General features: G+C 42.0%; 1 pseudogene; it reads right to left on the bottom strand.

Moving 5' to 3' along the window:
- Positions 1-8,709: 8,709 nt before the first annotated feature.
- Positions 8,710-9,307, bottom strand: LOC117712621 (olfactory receptor 51G2-like; annotated as a pseudogene).
- Between the last annotated feature and the right edge of the window lie 9,724 nt (positions 9,308-19,031).

Raw genomic sequence — 19,031 nt, 5'->3', positions numbered from 1 at the left:
GTTTGGATAAATGGACAATAATGAAAATCCAGGATGGTTTCCATGAGGACAACATCATAGAGCTAAAGATACATTAGCAAAGTCAATTAATGGCTCAGCTAGTAGGCTGAACGAGGATCAAGTATGTCCAGTAAGAAACCCAAGCTTTAACTTTTAAATTGATCTTTCTTCTTTGTATTGTCTTGGAGTTGACGCTGTAAATAATAGCTTGTACCTTTTGATTTTCACACTGGTGGAAGGAAACTATCATAATGATACAACTTGCAGTTCCTCACATTCTGAACACCACGCTGTACCAGATTATCTCACTACCTGGAGATGTATGTTACATAGATAATAAATCCCTTGTTCTCCACTGAAAGGAACTACGAGCATAGTCAATAACAAGTGGTCTGGATACAAATCTCTTTGTCACATAAAAATTACCTTGAGAAAGATCTCCAAGTATTGATTCCAATTCTGATTAATATTGTCTTTTAAGGTCAAATAAAGCCTATGGATTTTCCTGAGCTGCTTTCATTCTACCACCACCTTCCAAATTAACAGAATATTAGAGAAACATTATCATCTGTGCTGTCTCAGGCGGGACAGACTCTCAGCATGGAGAAAGATGGGCACAAGGTCCCTCCCCTGGCTAAGGAGTTTTTGACAAGTTGCTGGGAGAAGGAGAATTAGCTGTCTTTCAGGGTGTGGACTCTGGTGGGCAGCCACCCCCAATGAAAGCCACATCTCCAGGAGTGTACAGGCAGCATAAACATTGCTTGGTGGGTTACTTAAAGAGGAAGAGGAGGAAGAGGGGCATACAAACTAGGATAGGGAATGGCATGAATTTGGGACCTGTGAGGAAGGGGGGTAAACATGATCAAAATACATTGAAATTCGTAATTTTAAAATGAGATTAGAAAGGAAACGTATCAAAATTTCAAAGAGACTAAGAAAAAAGATTTTTAAAATACAACTATAATTTGTGTGCATTATATGTAACAAAGTTCCTGTTTATAGGTCAGTCATGCTGTAGCTAATGATAAACATGCAATCAGGGCACAATCAAGAGATACGGAGATTATGGCAGGCCTCCGTATTTGACTCAAACTAAACTGATGTTTTGACAATAAACATTTATTAACCTGTAATTTCACAGTTGTTAATTCAGTCCTTGATCAGATCTACAAAGACTTCTCCTATCAAAACCAATGACTAAGTAAATAAGAGGAATGTATCCATCACTTTACAAAAAGAATAATAACAGTAAGCCTGATGGGTTTTTCTGTATAAGATATTCATAGAGTCTGCTTCCCAACTGAGGTACATGGGTGAGCCCTTATCCCACTCTGTTCACATAGAATGGCTTTCTGTTGCATCAAAGTGCATACTATGTAAAACTTCTAACTAAAATGTGCTCTTCATTAAATATGTGTACACCATTACATTCAAAATCAGTGTGGACATTTTCTTTGTGGTGCATTAGTAAAATTCATTGTAAGTAAAACTTCCTTGTTTTTTAGTTAGCTTGGTGTGGAAATCCCTCTTTTAAAGGTGTCTTAAGAATATTCTAAGTAGCTGGGCGGTGGTGGCGCACGCCTTTAATCCCAGCACTTGAGAGGCAGAGGCAGGCAGATTTCTGAGTTCGATGGCCAGCCTGGTCTACAGAGTGAGTTCCAGGACAGCCAGCACTACACAGAGAAACCCTGTCTCGAAAAACCAAAAAAAAAAAAAAAAATGGTGTCCAACATGATGTCTTGAAAATGCATACACTCTGGAATGGTCAAAACATGATATTTTGATTTTTTGATTTTTATTCATGTGGTTGCTTTGTCTGCACTTATGTCTATGTACCACATGTGTGCCTAATCCAAAGAGAAGCCAGGAGAGGGTATCAGATCCACTGGAACTGCTGTTACAGATACTTGTGAGCTGCCATGTGGTCACTACAAAACAAATGCAGGTCCTCTGTTATAACAGCCAGTGCTCTTAACCACCAATATTTCTCTCCAACCCTCAAATCAAGCTATTTAATGAATGCATTGCTTCAGCTAATCATTTTCTGGTGATAGAACTCATAAAATATACTTTCCAATTTTCAAATATATAGCACACTATTGTTAACTGTAGTCACAGTGTTCCTTTGTTTTTATTCTTTTGTGTATACAATGTGTATAGTGTGTGTGCATGTGTGTGTGTGTCCACATACATGTTTGTGTGTGTGTGTACATGTTTATGAGTATAGGAATGCCTCTACTGTACTATACTTAGAGAGGTCAGAGGACAATCCTGGGTGTCTATACTCATCTTCCACTTTGTTATACATCTCTTTTGTGCAGTTTGCTGCTACATACACCAGGCAAGCTGGCCTATGAGCTTCTGGGAATTCTCCTGACTCTAATTCACATCCCACCCCGGAAGCACTGAGACTGGAGGTATACACTACTATGCCTACCTAGCTTTTGATGGCTCTAGGGTTTCAAACTCAGATCCTCACACCTGCATTGCAAGCGCTTTATGCACTAAGCAATTTCCTCTGCCCACATGTGCTGTAATAATGATACATCTAGGGAAATGCCATCTCACACACACCCATGGGCACTGCAAAGTTCTCTAGGCATTGTTTTTTATTAATCATTCCATTTGTTTACATCTCAAATGATATCCCACTTCTGCCAACCCCCCTCATCCCACATTCACGCACCCCCCTCCCCTTTACCTGTATGAGGGTACTCCTCCTCCCACCAACACTCTCCCACCCCACTCTTTAGTACCCTATGCTGGGACATCAGACCTCCTAGGGACCAAGGGCCTCCCCTCCCAATGCTGTCAGGCAAGGCCACCCTCTGCTACATATGATCTGGAGCCATGAATCCCTCCAGGGACACTCCTTGCTTGGTGCTCTAGTCTCTGGGAGAACTGGGTGGTCAGGCCAACCTATGTTGTTCTTCCAATGGGGTTGCAATTCCCCTCTGCTCCTCCAGTCCTTCCACCAGCTCCCCTACCAGGTTCCCTGAGCTCAGTCTAATGGTTGGCTCTGAACATCCACATCTGCATTGGTCAGTTGCTGGCCAAACCTCCCAAGGAACCACCACACCAGGTTCCTGTCAGCAAGTGCCTCTTGACCACGGCAACAGTGTTTGTGGACATGATGGGTCCTCAGGTGGGGCAATCCCGGGTTGGCCCTTCCTTCAGTCTCTGTTCCATTTTTTGTCCCTTTTTTTTCCTTTGGACAGGAATATTTCTGGGTTATAAACTTTGAGATGAGTGGGTGGCCCCATCCCTCAACCAGGAACCATGCCTATCTACTGGAGGTGATCTCTACAGGTTCTATCTCCCCCTTCTCTGCACATTTCAGCTAAAGTCATCCCCATTGGGTCCTAGGAGCATCACATTTCCCTGGAGTCTGGAACTCTCCAGTGGCTATCCCATTTCCTCCTCCCCATCTGCTACATATTTTTGTTCAATTTCCTGACCCTCTGTACCTCCCTCACATCTCCTTCAGTTCCTGATATTACTGGCCTTATTTTCTCCCCATCTTTTCTCCCTCCCAGGTCTCCCTCTTCCTCCACCCCTCACGATCATCCTGTTTCCCCCTCAATGCAGGACTGAAACATCCACACCCTGGTCTTCCTTCCTTCTAAGTTCCATATGGTCTGTGGGTTGTATCATGGACATTGTGAGCTTTTGGACTGATATCCACTTATCAGTGAGTACATACTATGTGTGGTCTTTTGGGTTACCTCAGGATTAACGATCTAAAATTAATGATCAGAATTAGTCATCAGAGTAAAGTAATTAATGCATGTTTAATTAGCTATTTTTAGCTAGTCTAGATATCTTAAATGCTGTGTTTTATACTGTAAATATAATACAATTACTTTTCAACTAAAATATTATACTTGTTTTAAGGTAGTCTGTACATGTATATAATGCAATATAGTAATTCTTGTCCCTCACTTCTCTGATCTTCCTTTAGTGATTTTCAGTTTCATTGTGTGCCTCATGTAGTTTAATAATAGCCGTCTGTTTGGTTGTTGAATTGGGACTATTCAGTAGGGCCTCTTAGGATACACAATGAGAGGTGATGACTTCCCTTCTCTGAATTAAGTCAGGCAGTGAGAGGTGGGGCTCCTGAGCCCCTCCCCCAACCTAATGTGGCTCCAAATATTTTAAAATGTCACATCAGAACACCCTCACCACTCTGAGGATAGTTAGGCCTCTATCAGCAGGAAAGGGACTCACTAGGAAAACTAATCAGCCAGTGCCTTAATTTCAGACTTTTAGCCTCTAGAGTATGAGAACTAAATTTTGTTGTTTAAGCTCTGCTTCCTGGCTGTGGTCACAATGTGACTAGCTCCTGACACTTCCTCTGTCACTGCTAAAGCATGCCTTTCCTGGCAATGCTAGACAACCTAAACCTATGAGCTCACTCCATAGCCCAGCCTGGCCTTGAACTTGAGATACCCTTGCCTCGGCCTTCCACATAATGGGATTATAGGTCTGTGTCACCATGCCACGCTGGGCTTTGACATTTATTATTTGACAACTATGGCTCAAGAAATGTCTTGGAAGAGGGGGTGGAAAGATTGTAAGAGTCAGCATACCAGGAAGCCTGCAGTAAAATAACGGTCTCTTATAGAAATGGCTGTGTAAACAAGACCAGAACAGAGTGAGTTCTAGGACAGCCATCGATATACAGGGAAACCCTGTCTCGAAAAACCAAAATAAAAAATTTTTTAAAAAAATGACCATAACAATGACAACATAAATAAGCACATCAACATAGGAGAGGGGAGTACCACGGGGTCCCGCCTACACAAAGAATTACAGGTAACTGATAACTGCTGGGAGAATAATTAGCCTCTCCCAGTGATGGACACCTTCATTGGCTGCCCCAGGCAAAGTGGTCAGCCTCGAAACCGCACACACAAATAACAAAAATAGACTCCGCAGGCTATATTTGTATATTTGTGCACACGTACTCACACATAATACATATGTGGCAATAATAATCAAAAAGCAGGATATCAGCTTGAATGGGGGACGTTAGGGAAACTGGGGAAAGAGTAGCTGGAAGGGCTTGGAGGGAGGAAATGAAAAGGGGAAACTGATGTAATTCTCTCAATTAAAAGCTTTTTTAATTAGGAAAACATACAGTTGTTCTGAGTGAGCATGGTTATATTTAGTTTTTCTTAGGTGTATGAAATCAAGTGACAGCTCCTTTAAAAATAAAAATTCAACAATAATAATCACTCTTTTCTTTACAATAATTATTTTCTTTTTTTTAAAGAAACAGTTTTATGATTTTTTTCCATCTCTCCAGTCCAAACAAGTTTATTTTTATTTTTTAAAGATTTCTTTATTTTATGAGTACACTGTGATTGTCTTCAGACACACCAGAAGAGGGCATCCATTTAGATAGTTGTGAGCCACCATGTGGTTGCTGAGAATTGAACTCAGGACCTCTGGGAGAGCAGTCAGTGCTCTTAACCACTGAGTCATCTCTCTAGCACCAATTATTTTCATTTAAAATGTATACTGAACAACTTCCTTATTGTGCTTTCAAGTCATGGCATCTTCAAGTCATGCTCAGAGGCAAGTATGAGAAAACGGCATTCGTTCAGCTGTGTCTTGATGTGGTCTGTGGCTGAGTAGCAGGGTACCTGGTTTGCCCTGGGCAGTTCTAGCATTCCTCTATGATTCTGCTGTAAATTGCAGAGCATTGTGGCCCATGTCTATATTCCTAGCACTTGAGAGGGGAGGCAAAGGGTTGGAAAATCAGAAGTTTAACGTCAACCTCGGCTACACTGAGAGTGACAGGCTACCCTGAACTACATAAGATAGAACATTTCCAAAAGGGAAAAATAAGCATCTTTCTGGTCAGCTCCTATGTGTTATATTTAAGTTGAAATAAGCGCACAGTTAATTTCAAAAAGAGAAAAAAAAATCACTGTGACCCTGCCAAATGCAGGCTGAATGAGATGTGTGTCAACAGCTAAAATAGAGCAGGAAAAAGTAAAATTGAAGCCACAAGGCGGACAAACTGTGAAAGGTCATTCATTCCCTGGTAACAGAAAGGCCGTAATGTGCTCATGGCGGTAAGACACAGTTTCAAGGGTTATTTTTCATTTGTTTTCTTTTTTATTGGGAAAAAAGGGGGACACACAGAATGGTGATGATCCTGAAGACACAAAGGACACAGAGAAGGACATCTGTGATTACTGAGATTGAAGTTATTCAGAGCATAGAACACACTACAATGACCAGGAAGGCTACTGCCATGGCTACATCTTACCTGATTCTCTATTCAAGGTTACAGGGGTAAGAGAGACTTAGCAAGACAGTCTGCTGTGCTTCTCCCCCTACAAGCAAGAAAGTGAACTAAGAAAGCCCCCAAAGGCGCTGCTATTTAATGACAGAGGACAGGCTTTGGAAGGAGCAAGTGCCCATGCTCCATGGATGAATTCGTCTAGAAATATCAACACGTGAAATCACTTGATTAGTTGAGGTGCCTCACTTGCTTCCTAATGCTCACACTGAAATTCCCCTCATACTGGAAAAAAAATCTGCTTCAATATTAGTCATTTTTGCCTTAAAGTAATACATAAACCACCTGGTCCCAGTTCTGTTTTGTCTTGACCTCATAAAGGATAGGATTCAGCATCGGTGGAGTCAGAATGAAGACACTACCCAGAAGGACATGGATATGGTGTGCAATGTGGTGTCCAAACCTCTGTGTAAGTGTGGTAAAGATACCAGGCCCATGGAAGGCATGGGGGCCTCAAGTGTTGAGAGCCTTGTGTCAAGCATCTTGGGAAGGTAGCAGAAGATGGCACGGGGGATTCAGCACATAGGAAATGAAAACTAGGACAATATCTAAGACCACTGTGGACATTAGGACAAAGAAACATACCAGATGTTTATCCAGAACATCTGGATAGCCATGCTGCTGCAGTTGAGATCTTCAGGGTCATTCTCAGACATGAGTTTATCAATGACAGCTCCACAGCTGTCTCCACAACTGGCTCCACACAGCTTCCTTGGAGCCAGCATTTGATCCTATAAAACTATCTAAGTAAAACTGTATTTCTGGCTGGGCAGTGGTGGTGCACGCCTTTAATCCCAGCACTTCGGGAGGCAGAAGCTAGGCTGATTTCTGAGTTCGAGGCCAGTCTGGTCTACAGAGTGAGCTCCAGGACAGCCAGGCTACACAGAGAAACCCTGTATCAAAAACAAACCAAAAACAAAAAAAAACAAAAAAACAAAAACAAAACTGTATTTCTGCCATGGGACTCTTTCCAGTGTTCACCTCCTCTGCCCAAAAGAACTCATGCACAGACATGATGGGATGTGCCTGCAATTTCAGCACATAAACAATGAAAATCCACAAATCTATTTTTACTTTTACTACATAAATTAAGAGAACGATACAGAGTCTGGAGTTGAACTATTATGATAAAGATATTAAACAATGCAAACACCTGTGCAAGTTTATAATGGTGCAGGGGCAAAGTCTATAAAGCTATCAGCTGTATGATACTGTAAGTCTCTTGATTAAGAAACTCCTTGCATTGCAAATATTCCCTAAATTGTTAACCACTTTAAACATCTCCGACATACTGTAGCGGGCCATTCAAGAGACTACTCTCCATCTTTCTCATGTTCTGCTGGGGTTGGCAGAAGGGATATTCCCTGCTAGACTTACCACAAGAGAGTCTCAGACAGCATTTAGGGAGACCTTGCAATGGGGATTAAAGCACTCTATAATATGGAGGGAAGGTAGAAGCAAGACTCCTGGCATCAAAGGGTTGGCAAGATCCATATGAGAAGTTATAGCTGCAGATTCCCTACCAGAAGCAGGTAATGGTGCACACAGGAATGGGCTGTGGTGCTGCGTTAACATGGAGTAGCCTGCAGGCTCCTGGGAGAATTCTACCAGGTACTGAGCCACCTAGGAAAGACTCTAGGGAAATGCCAGGGATGGAGGATTGGCTGCACAGAACAGTCTTTGCACATGCTGTCTGCTCTGCCAGGGAAGGCTCAGTGCCAGAACAGGCCACAGGGAAATTAGCTATGGCAGGAACTGGCCAATGGAAGCAGGGATCCCAGCCCGCCAGCTACCGAAGTGTAGAGGCAGCCATGGCTCAGCAGATCTAAGCTCCCAACACTGGTAAAGAGAGCTTGTGGCAGGTATAGCAAAGGAAGCATATATATGTGTGTGTGTGTGTGTGTGTGTGTGTGTGTGTGTGTGTGTGTTAAATACAATATACTTTTTAACATGTGCATGTAGTCACATGCAGCTACAGTGTGGGTGCCGCAAGCACTTGTGTGGAGGTCACGGACAACGTTGGCTATCAATCTTTGCCTTCCACATTGTTTGAGGCATGGTCTCTCGTTTGCTACGTATGTTGGACTAGCCAGCACTGCCCTGTCTCTACCTCCGATCCAGCGTTCCATAGGAGTATTAGAATTACAGATGTGCCTTTGCCCCAGTAACTTTACATTATTTTCAGGGGGCTCCTGATAGAAGAAATTAGTTTAAGTGGTACTCAGCATCGGACCTACAAATGCCCATGCATTAACATGACTCCCGGCTGCCATCATTTTCTCCAGTGATTGATTTCATACCGCACTTTGCTCAGCACAGGCCTTGGAGCAATACGATGATACAGCTGGGCTGTACCCTGCTATCCCTCCTAAGCTTCCCTAAGTACACTTCGATGTTCACACAACCATGAAACCCACGAGGTCGCAGTGCAGGCAGTAGCAGTGGGAGAGGGTACTGATCTGAGGAAAGATAAGACGCAAGCAGAAGGATGGGTCCGGGAAGGTTGAGCAAGATGGCCCTTACCAGAACGGCAGCCCCGACTTTAGCCACTGCTGAGTGAGGAAGGATTGTGGCATAGTGTAGAGGATCCCGGATGGCAATGAAGTGATCAAAGGCCATGGACAGAAGCACACCAGATTCCACATAGGTGAAGGCATGGATGAAAAACATCTGTGCTGCACAGAAATCGAAGGGCAGCTCTCGAGTACCCAGCCAGAAGAGCCGCACCATGGTGGGGAAGGTGGAAGCACAGAGGCCCAGATCAGAGGCTGCTAGCATGGACAGGAAGATGAACATGGGTTCATGTAAAGCTGGATCTGTGCGGATCAGGAAGAGGATAATGCTGTTGCCCAGGATGGAAACCACACAGATGAGGTTGATGGGAATGGAAACCCAGTGATGGGAGGCTTCCAGGCCTGGAAAGCCAGTGAGGAGGAAGGTAGAGTGACCAGGAGTGCTGGTATTGCAGAACATAATGACTCCAGGAGGAAACTGTCCACCCTATGAGAAGGAGACATTCATTCATGTGGTCACAGAGCTAGAAGGGAAGAGCTGACTTGTAGCTATTAAAAACAACCCTCCTCCTAAGATGGCTTGCTTCTCTGAATACAGTATTGTTGGATACATTGTCTGAGTCAATCTCTGATTCCTGCTAACAGCCTAATCTTTAGCCAATCAGCAGCCACCTTCCCTTGGGCCTGAGGAACTTCCCTCTTTCACCTAAGTGAAACCTAAAGCCTAATCTTCCAGAAAGCCTTCTTAGACTACATATCAAGGAAAGAACAATTCTTTAAAGAAACAGAATGAGGGAAGATGGCTCAGCTGGTAAAGGTTTCTTCTGCAAAGCCAGAAGCCTACTGTTCTTAACTTTAGGATGACAATACAAACCAAACATATGGATTGCATTCTTCCTTAAAGGTGGGTTTCCCATCTGATCTCTGCCATCAAACATGCCTAAAAGGACAATCAACCAACAGTGTGTTTGCAGAAGCATCCCTTAGGAGGCTGCTTGCTCACTTGTCCAATGCTGTTATGTGTTTTCTGCATTTCTTTCTGAGAAATTATTTAGGGAAAGAAAATAGGCTTTTTACTTAGTTACACTTTGTTTTTAATTGCTGCTAATTGTTCAAATACATGGAGTTCTTTGTGCCGATTAGTATACACATTATATGACAATCAAATCAGTCACCAAACATTTTAAATATTTTTAAATTTTTGGTTAATGTGTAATAATTGTACTTATCTGTGGGGACACATGTGATATTTCAGTGAATACATGCAATGTATAGTGGTCAAAATAACCTCTTCAAGTGTTTCCTCTGACAACAAATGTCCCGCGAAGATGAGTTTACTTAAAAGAAATGGTCAAGTTTCCCTCAGAAGTAAAGACGCCAAAAGCATTCCATTTTACTAATGTTTCCCCCAGACCCGTGTCCACCTCAGGCTCTAGTTACAGCTTCCATGCGTGCTTCTGACTATACCATCAAGACAGGGCTCTGGGGCTGCAGAGATGGCTGAGTGGTCAAGAGCACTGACTACTCTTCCAGAGGTCCTGAGTTCAATTCCCAGCAACCACATGGTGGCTCACAATCATCTGTAATGGGATCCGATGCCCTTTTCTTGTGTGTCTAAAGACAGTGACAATATATACAACACATATATAATAAAATTTTAAAAAAGAAAAAAAGATGCTGTTTTCAAGATAGGGCTCTGGTTATAGACTCAACTAAAGAGCCCCTTTTCAGCCCTCTTACTACAAAAGCTGTTATATGGAGTCAACTACCTTGAAGTTCTCCTTAGCTGGGAACAGAGTGCTGAGGTTAACAGAGATGTCAGGCAAAGAAACAGAAGCGTCCAGAATCTCAGGATGAATAAAGCTCTGCCAAAGAGCCCAGACTGGGGGTGCGAGTGCTCCTGTTCTTACATGCTCACACATCACTTTGTTCCAGCTTCTCTCCTCATGACCAGTCAACCTTCCCTTGTCCACTAAGCAAGCACACAGAGCTACACTGGAAATGGAATGAACAAAACACTAATCCCTCCCATCCCTCCCCAAACCACACTCCATTTCCGGTGGGTTCCTGTCTCCTTTCTTTTGTTTTATCTGTTAAACACTCAAAAGACCAGTCCTTCCTCTCTAGAACACATTCTCCTAATCAACTAATCTTTGGCCTGTCTCCTTTCCTCAGCTCCCACAAAACTAAACACATCAAACCATCATGATTTCTCTGAGTAACGAAACAGCTCCTTTGTCCCATTCTCCTCAGTCCTTGTGTATTTCCGTTTGTTCTCAAAGTTCCAATTAAATTAAGCTCCAGATATCTACAAAAACTTCAGTATGAACACTTAAATCATTACCTATACAGCCAGGAATGAATAAATGAGTGAACAAAGGGAGAAAGACAGACAGACAGACAGACAGACAGACAGACAGACAGACAAGGTGGGTATTTAGATTTTAGCAACTTTGTTTTAGCAACTCTGGCTTTGTGTAATGAGCATCAATGTTTCCCTAATACACAGAAGAGCAGATCTAAGCAAAATCTCCATAGTCAATCACCCTTCTCCCAAGTATCATGAATTATTGAGATATCCTTCTGCTCATCAAATTTTCTATGTTTGGTCATGTCTTGTTTGGGGTACAGTATGTGCACAAAAAAAGTCTGTATATCAAAAATGCAAAACATGATGAATTTCCACAAAATGAGTATGTCTATATAACCAAATATTGAAGGAGAGCAAGATGGCTCAGAGGATAAAGGTGCTTGCTAGGCGAGCCTGGTGACCTGAGTTCACTCCCCCGGAGCCCAAGTAAAGGTGGAAGAAAAAAACATCTCCACAGAGTCATCCTCTGATCTCTACAGTTATGCCATGGCATGCTGTGTGTGTATGTGTGTGTGTGTGTGTGTGTGTGTGTGTGTGTGTGTGTGTGTTTGTCTCACACACACACACACAAACAATACATTTTTAAATAAGAAACCAAACAGTTTCAGAATCTCCAAGTTCTATGACCCCTTCCAGTGATTCCCAGCCTCCCACTATCCTGATTTATGATACCAAAGATCAATATTATAAATCTTGGAACTTTATGTAATTATGATCCTACAGTATACACTTCTCTGTATAATTTTTGTCTATGACACATTCACACTGTTGTGTGTACTTAGAGTTTGCTCATTATCTTTTCTGGATAATTTTTCTATTGTGAGAATAAACAACAGGTGTCTGGCACCCAGTGTTTCCTTCCCCTTGTCATTTCATCTTCTCATTCAGTGAAAGTTTGGGAACCTCAGAGCTCAGGAAACCCACAGAAAAGAAGGCAGGAGTGTAGGAGCCAAAGAAGACGGAGGACACCAGGAAAACAAGGCCATCTAAATCAACTGTAAAAAGCTCATATGAACTCACAGAGGCTTTAGCAGCAAGCCCAGGGCCTGCACAAGCCTGTTCCTGGTCTTCTTTCACTTTAGCACTCTATGGGACTCCTGAGTGTGTGAACAAGTGGGTCTCTGACTCTTGTGCCTGCTCTTGTATGCTTTTTCCTTCCATTGGTTTGCCTCGTCCAACTTCAAGGTGATGGTTTTGTTTTATCTTATTCTATTTAATTTGTTATTAAAACCCACATGCTATAATAAAATTCAATACATTGTTTTGTAGACATCAGGGTTTTCTTTTTGCTTTGCATTTCTGCCAATGTCATATATTAGATTACAGTTAATTTCAATAAAGATGTATCTTTAAATGCTTTTTATAAATAAAGAAAGTTGGCAGACTCTTGAGTAATGAAAACCCAGACATATAAGCCCTTGGATGGAATCAAAATCCCATCATTCCCTCTTTTGTCCTTATTCTCTCTCTCTCTCTCTCTCTCTCTCTCTCTCTCTCTCTCTCTCTCTCTCCCTCTCCCTCTCCCTCTCCTTCTCCCTCTCCCTCTCCCTCTCCCTCTCCCTCTCCCTCTCCCTATCTCTCTCTCTCTCTCTCTCTCTCTCTCTCTCTCTCTCTCTCTCTCTTTCTCTCACATCTTGCTTAAGAACTGTGAGAATAAAGACAATAAAGAAGGGTTTATATAGCACGCACCATTTTTCCTATCTGAATCCTAGAGCCTCCCCACACTGAGTGCATGCCTATATGCTCTGCCTGAGCTGCTCTATCCCACAAGTCAAACCACACATGGGAATATTTATGCATTATACAAAAATATGAGCAGTTACCCAGTCAGGACCACAGTGCACACCTGCAAGGGCTGCCATGTACACTTCAGCCCATTGAGTGTAGGCTCTAGAAGTTGTGATTCTCAGCCTGAATTGTCATTGTGTACTTTTCTGTAATAAAGGACTGTTACTGACATCACAGAGTGGTTAAGAACATGGAAAACTGCACACTGTTTTACACACTGTAGGCACGAATGAAAGTGTAATGTTAACTATGCCCTAGACTAGGATTTTATAGCCAGCATCTCAAGAAGCCTCCCACTTTCTAAAGCCTTTGAATGGCATTATCTCCTTCCTAACAACAAAAAGAATCTAAGAGATGAAAACTCCTGTCCACGGCTCATTAGACAGAAGCAGAAGAAACAATACAATTTGACCCCAATGCTGATATGTCTGTCATTCAGCATTCTCCCTCCCCAAATCTTTTAAAAATAATTGTCTCGTTATAGCACACGTGCAAGCACACACACTTTTATATGTGTGTGGTTTAAAACAGTGCTTAGTGCTTGAGCACTGAAATGGCTACTACACACATACTTCGTGCATGTTCCAGTCGTGAAGTGCACCTGCAATCACAGTGCATAGGAGGCTGGGATAGGAAGATTGTGAGTTTGAGGCCAGCCCAAGCTACACAGTGAGCCCTGCTCTCAAAAATAATGATAATGGTAAATAATAATAAATTATGTAATTATTGAGGACTCACTATTTTTGAGGTGGATAAAAATTATCCCCATTTTCCACATGGGAAAACTAGGCTTCCAGGTAGTTTGTTAACTTGCCTAAGATCATGAAGTTAAGAAGTGAATGGCCAGAATAGAAATGGAGACAGTCTGATCCCAGAGGCTGCTTAAATGCTATGTTATGTTTCTTTGTTACCTAGTGTGCCTATTAACCTGATTAGTGTTGAAAAAGTCTGTCCCCAAAAGGTTGACATAAAGTTACATATTTGAGAGTGCTCCTCATCTGTCACCCTTACCTCCTTGTGACCACTTAGATGTAGCAGTCCTGAGTACACTCATGTTTCAATAGCCTAAGCCAAAAGGAGCTTCTGTGCTTCACGATCATCCTGTGCTGCAAACTGTGTGAATTTAGTTACATAGTATGGCTTAGGGAGAAGAACATTCTCCTCAAAGCAGTAATATCCTGGGAGAGCGAATGAGACACTTGATTGAACTAGATGTGGCAGGGGTGGAGTGGGTAGAGAAATGTGGAAAGGGTGGGAAATAGATAAAAACAGATAATGATATATGAATAGAAGGTTGGTAGATAGGTAAAAAAAAAAAAAAAAACCAATAACAGAGTCAATTCTGGAGGTGGAAAAAAGTAAATTATATTCTCTGCCCTTCCACCACTTTACTTATCCAGGTTCTAGAAGATCATGAATAGTCTAAAGTCTATTTTGTTTTGTTAATCAAAGAAGTCTATCCCCCGTAGCTTAACTATAAGTTTTGAAAAGAAATGGCCCAGCTTAGAGAAAGTTTGAGACCCCAAGAAGGTTTCTATAACAACCAAGCATCACTCACCAACACTCTCAAGGGAATGTGAGGATTTAAGCCTCTGGCTTGCCAGCTGGGTCCTAGGGCCAAAAGAAAAGACAAAAAAATATGCTGTAGCACTGAATCCTAAACCTAGCAGAGTCGGGCATGAGCCAGAAACCCAGTTTTCCCCAAGCCATGATATCGATGAATCTTAGATAACATTAAGGCTAAAATTATACTGTTCACAAATAAACTTGTCATAAACTGTCTCTGCCAAGCTCCCACAACAAGGGTGTCACAGACAGCATACAGGGCCTGCAAACAACCACACTCTTTCACCTCCTCTGTTTCTGGGCTGGCTGAGCTTTTATTATGTGGTAGAAAGGGCGAGTGAGGAGGTAGCCTGCTCTCCACATCTTCTCCCCTACACCCCTTACATGTTGGGACCCTCAGAGTCTGTGGCTGAGAATAGATAATGGACTCAGATCTGATGCTGTCAGTGAAGATGCAATGTGGGCCAGCGAAAGGATGTAAGCTGCAGAATCTTTTAAAACACTCATTTGCTTATAAACTTATGATCTATATAGGAAAAATCTGGTTTTTAAATAAATCAGATCATATCGTTTTTTATTCTGACTTATATGAAATCACTTTAAATGTTTTAAACAGTTGATCTTCAAATTCTCAGCATATAGGTGTTGTCTTTGCTAAAACTAAAATCTTATATTTAACTGGTGAGGTTAAAGTCTAGAACAGAAGAGGTCGAGAATATATCTAATATTAAGATAGCATAGATGCAGACACATAAATTACAGAGAGAAAAGAAGGAAAGAAGGAGGAAGGAGAGAGGGAGAGGGGAAAGGGAGACAGAGAGAGACTGACACAAAAGCCTCTTGTGTAATTCATAAGCAGCTATAACTATTTCATATCCAGGCCATTGGGGTCTTCACTCCTGTATTAACACAGATCAGTCTAAGGACATCTGAGCTCTCTGCAAATGGGATCTTCCTTTCATTTCCTTGAGTGACTTTGGTAGCATGGAAAATACGCGCTTTCTAGTAAATGCATTTCACAGTGGCATGTCAGAGGTTGGAACATGTTGACATATAATGTATATTTCATCCTAGGCAGGCAACATAGAATTCCAAGTGAACAGTCTACAGGTTGAGGAAGCAGCTGAGTAATTAAGAACACTCCTTGTTCTTGCAGAGGACCCAAGTTCAATTCCCCAACCCACATGACCTATCATGACACTTTGAGAGTATGTACAGTGTACACTGTACATACAGCAGGCAAAACACTCATACACAAAATGTAAAATCGTTAAATTAACCTAAAAAAATCTTAAGTCTGTGTTTTATATCAAACGAGTCTGAGTTTGAATCCTGGCATTGCTGTTTGCCGTCTGTGAGTATCAGGCATGTTTTGACACCCCTATGTCTTAAATTGCCTGAATTGTGTACATGAAATAACAAAAGTGCTTCTACCCTTGAGTGACAATGAGGATCTCTGAGATCATCAAGAAATTATAAGATCTTAGTAAGTGTTAATGTGACCAGTTGTTACAGCCTCCTCAGAGTTAGCTTAGTAGAAGAGGGAGCATCAGCTGCCCTGCTCAAATTTGTCAGAATCTGACATTTAAATGGAGGATTAGTCGAGCAGCTGAACCTCAGACTGAGGCAGATCCTATGCTGTTGCTTTCTTTGCACCACAGCCGACTGCAGAACACTTATCAGATTCTGACTGGGCCTGAAGCAGCCACTGCAGGAAGTCCTGAGGAATCATCCACACACCTACAGTTTTCCCCAGATTTAACCAGGTAGTTGAAAATTGAAAGACACTGTTTCCCTTCATCCTGAGTTGCTCATCTTCTCATGATGGTCCTTCGTCCAAACTACCTAGGAAAGTCAGATCTAAAGAGGGCCTCATAGAACCAAACCCTGTATGTTATAAAAGAAAACATCAGGAAAGGCCTTCCTCCAGTCACTATCATGTCTCAGGCTTCACATTGACCCAGAGGGAAGGTGGCTGCCCTAGATGGATTTCACCCTGCCCAGTAGTAAAAATAATGATGTAGGTAGATGGTACAAGGCCCTGGTACCTACCGCCCTCAGTCTGGGCGCAGCACCCCATCCATTCACTCACCACAGCTCCAGAGCCTGTCTCCTCTCATCTGTTCCTCTGTTAGTAAGAAGCATCTCTTGTTCTGCTCATAAAGGCCAGTACTTTATAATCTTCCTGTTAGAAGTAGAGACTTAACTGGTCTGCTGGGAACCAGATGCAAATCCAGGAGATTTACGCAGCTGACCTTGCTGAGGTCCCTGAGCTCCAGGCCAGGCAGCTCTGAGACTTGGTGGGAAGCCATCAGGCAAATGCCTCTGTACCTGCTGATTTGCTGCAGGAGGATGCTCAGACACCTCATATGGAGTGGTTATTTTTCCAGAAGACCCAACCCCATGAACTACAGTGACAGATGGAGGCAAGCAGATAACTAGAGACTGAGACACACTCTGTCCTTCTGACAAAGGGACCTTGAAGAATGACTACACATAGAAAGCATCTGCACAGAATCTTGCCAGATTCTGACAAAAAGGAAACAGAGTAGCCAGAAACAAGCATCAGTGCTTTAACCTTGGGAAACTTGCAAGAAAGGAGGGAAAACGGTTCTCCACTTAACCCTAAGGTGCTGCTTAGGAAATGACAGTGTTTGGAAGTAAAGTTACATTCATGAAGCAAACTTTCTCTCAGTAATACCCTTGGAGATTGTCTGCCAAGCATGAGGTAGTGGAAAACTTCAAGGATATCTACTTCTAGATCTGTCACCAAATATGTGATTAAGAGCAGGTGACTTCCTTGATGCTTGGTCTTTATTTGAACATTATAGGTGATGATTGCTTCACAGGACCTTTAATTATTATGATTAAATTAGGATATATGGGACGGGAGTCAGTGTTCTTCCAGAGGACAGGAGTTTGGTTCTCAGCACTCACACCTGGCAGCACACTGCCTAACAACTCCAGCTCCGGGGCATCCAAATCCTCTTCTGGCTTCCATGGGCACACACGCACGCATGCACACACACAAATAAAATAAATCTTGTTTTTTCCGACACTCATTAACCTTGTTTATTTCAGAAATCTTTACTTTATAAAATGACTTTCCACACTTTCTTTCAAAATACAAACTTCATGTGATTTTTTTTTCTTGTTTATTATTTGAGAATTTCCCACATGCATACCCTGTGTTTGGATCAACTATATACCCCATTCTCTTTTCTCCAGTCCTCTCCTATTTCTTCAACGCTTTCCCAGCCAAATTTATGTGCTTAAAAAAAATTTTTTAAACCCACTGAGGCTTTTAAAACTTAAAAAAGTAGAATATATGAGGCCTTAGGAAAGGACTTATAAACTTTACTTCTTTGAATTACCCTTAAGAAGTAAGAGCTAGCTGGCTTTGGTGTCCTGTCAAGCCTCTTCTGTAACCAGCACATCCTGTTAACTTCCCCCTACTCCATGGTTGTAGAGGACTTCTAATAAGCTTTGTGGTTTTGGACTTTATAAAACTAATTTAAAAAGAGAGAGTTGTTTCTGCAGCTCTCCGGGTCCACCTCAAGCCAGCCGGTGGAGACTAAAGTTAATCTCAGGTTCCTTGGACTCTTGTTTATGTCATCTTGATCCATTACAGAGTCTTAAGATTTGGTCCCTTGGTCCTGTGGAGGCTTGATGACCCAGGGTAGGGGAATGCCAGGGCAGATGAGGGAGCTCCCTCATAGTGGCAGGGGGAGGGGAGGGGAAGGGATAGGGGTTTGTGGAGGGGAAACTGGAAAGGGGAGAACATTTGAAACGTCAATGAATAAAATAACCAATAAAAATGAAAACAGGATTATGCCAATATTCCCTACCCTATATAAAAAGTGAAGTACTTCTTGGGGGTGGGGTCTCTTAAGCATTAGCTAAGGTCATTCTGCATGCTAATAGAAAAATAAAGACTTTCTCCTGAAAAAAAAAGTTTGAGTTCCCTTCACTTCCTGTGGGAAGTGAAAGGGGAAAGTTGGGGGTTCCTGAAGGAAGTGGAAGTGCTGCCATAAATAATATATATACTGAATCATATAATATACTATATTACTCTATAGTATATTACTCTTACCCTGTTTTTTACTGTTTTTAAGAAAGATCTGAGCAGTTTTCTAGTGAATATTTTACATTATTTACATTAAATAAATCGAATTTTTAAAACAAAATTAGTAATATTTCAGCATATCTGCTTTCTCTCCTACATTGCATCTGCCAAGCACCACCATTTTTAAACCTGTTCCATTAAGCTCTTTCCAAAGCATTACCTGTAACCAATAACTGTTTTATATTCAAGGAATCCTAATAATGAGCTACGGAAACCATCATCTGGAATGTGAATCATCAGTTAGAATAGGTGGAAGTGGGGTATGACCTGTTGGGAGTGGAGGCATGGCACCAGCTTGGAAATCACATACATCTGTGTCTTAGTGAAATTAATAGACTGAGGTGATGATGGTGG

The sequence above is a fragment of the Arvicanthis niloticus genome, chromosome 1 (assembly GCF_011762505.2).
Source record: "Arvicanthis niloticus isolate mArvNil1 chromosome 1, mArvNil1.pat.X, whole genome shotgun sequence".
NCBI classification, from domain to species: domain Eukaryota; kingdom Metazoa; phylum Chordata; class Mammalia; order Rodentia; family Muridae; genus Arvicanthis; species Arvicanthis niloticus.
This window is presented reverse-complemented; position numbering and strand designations above follow the sequence as displayed.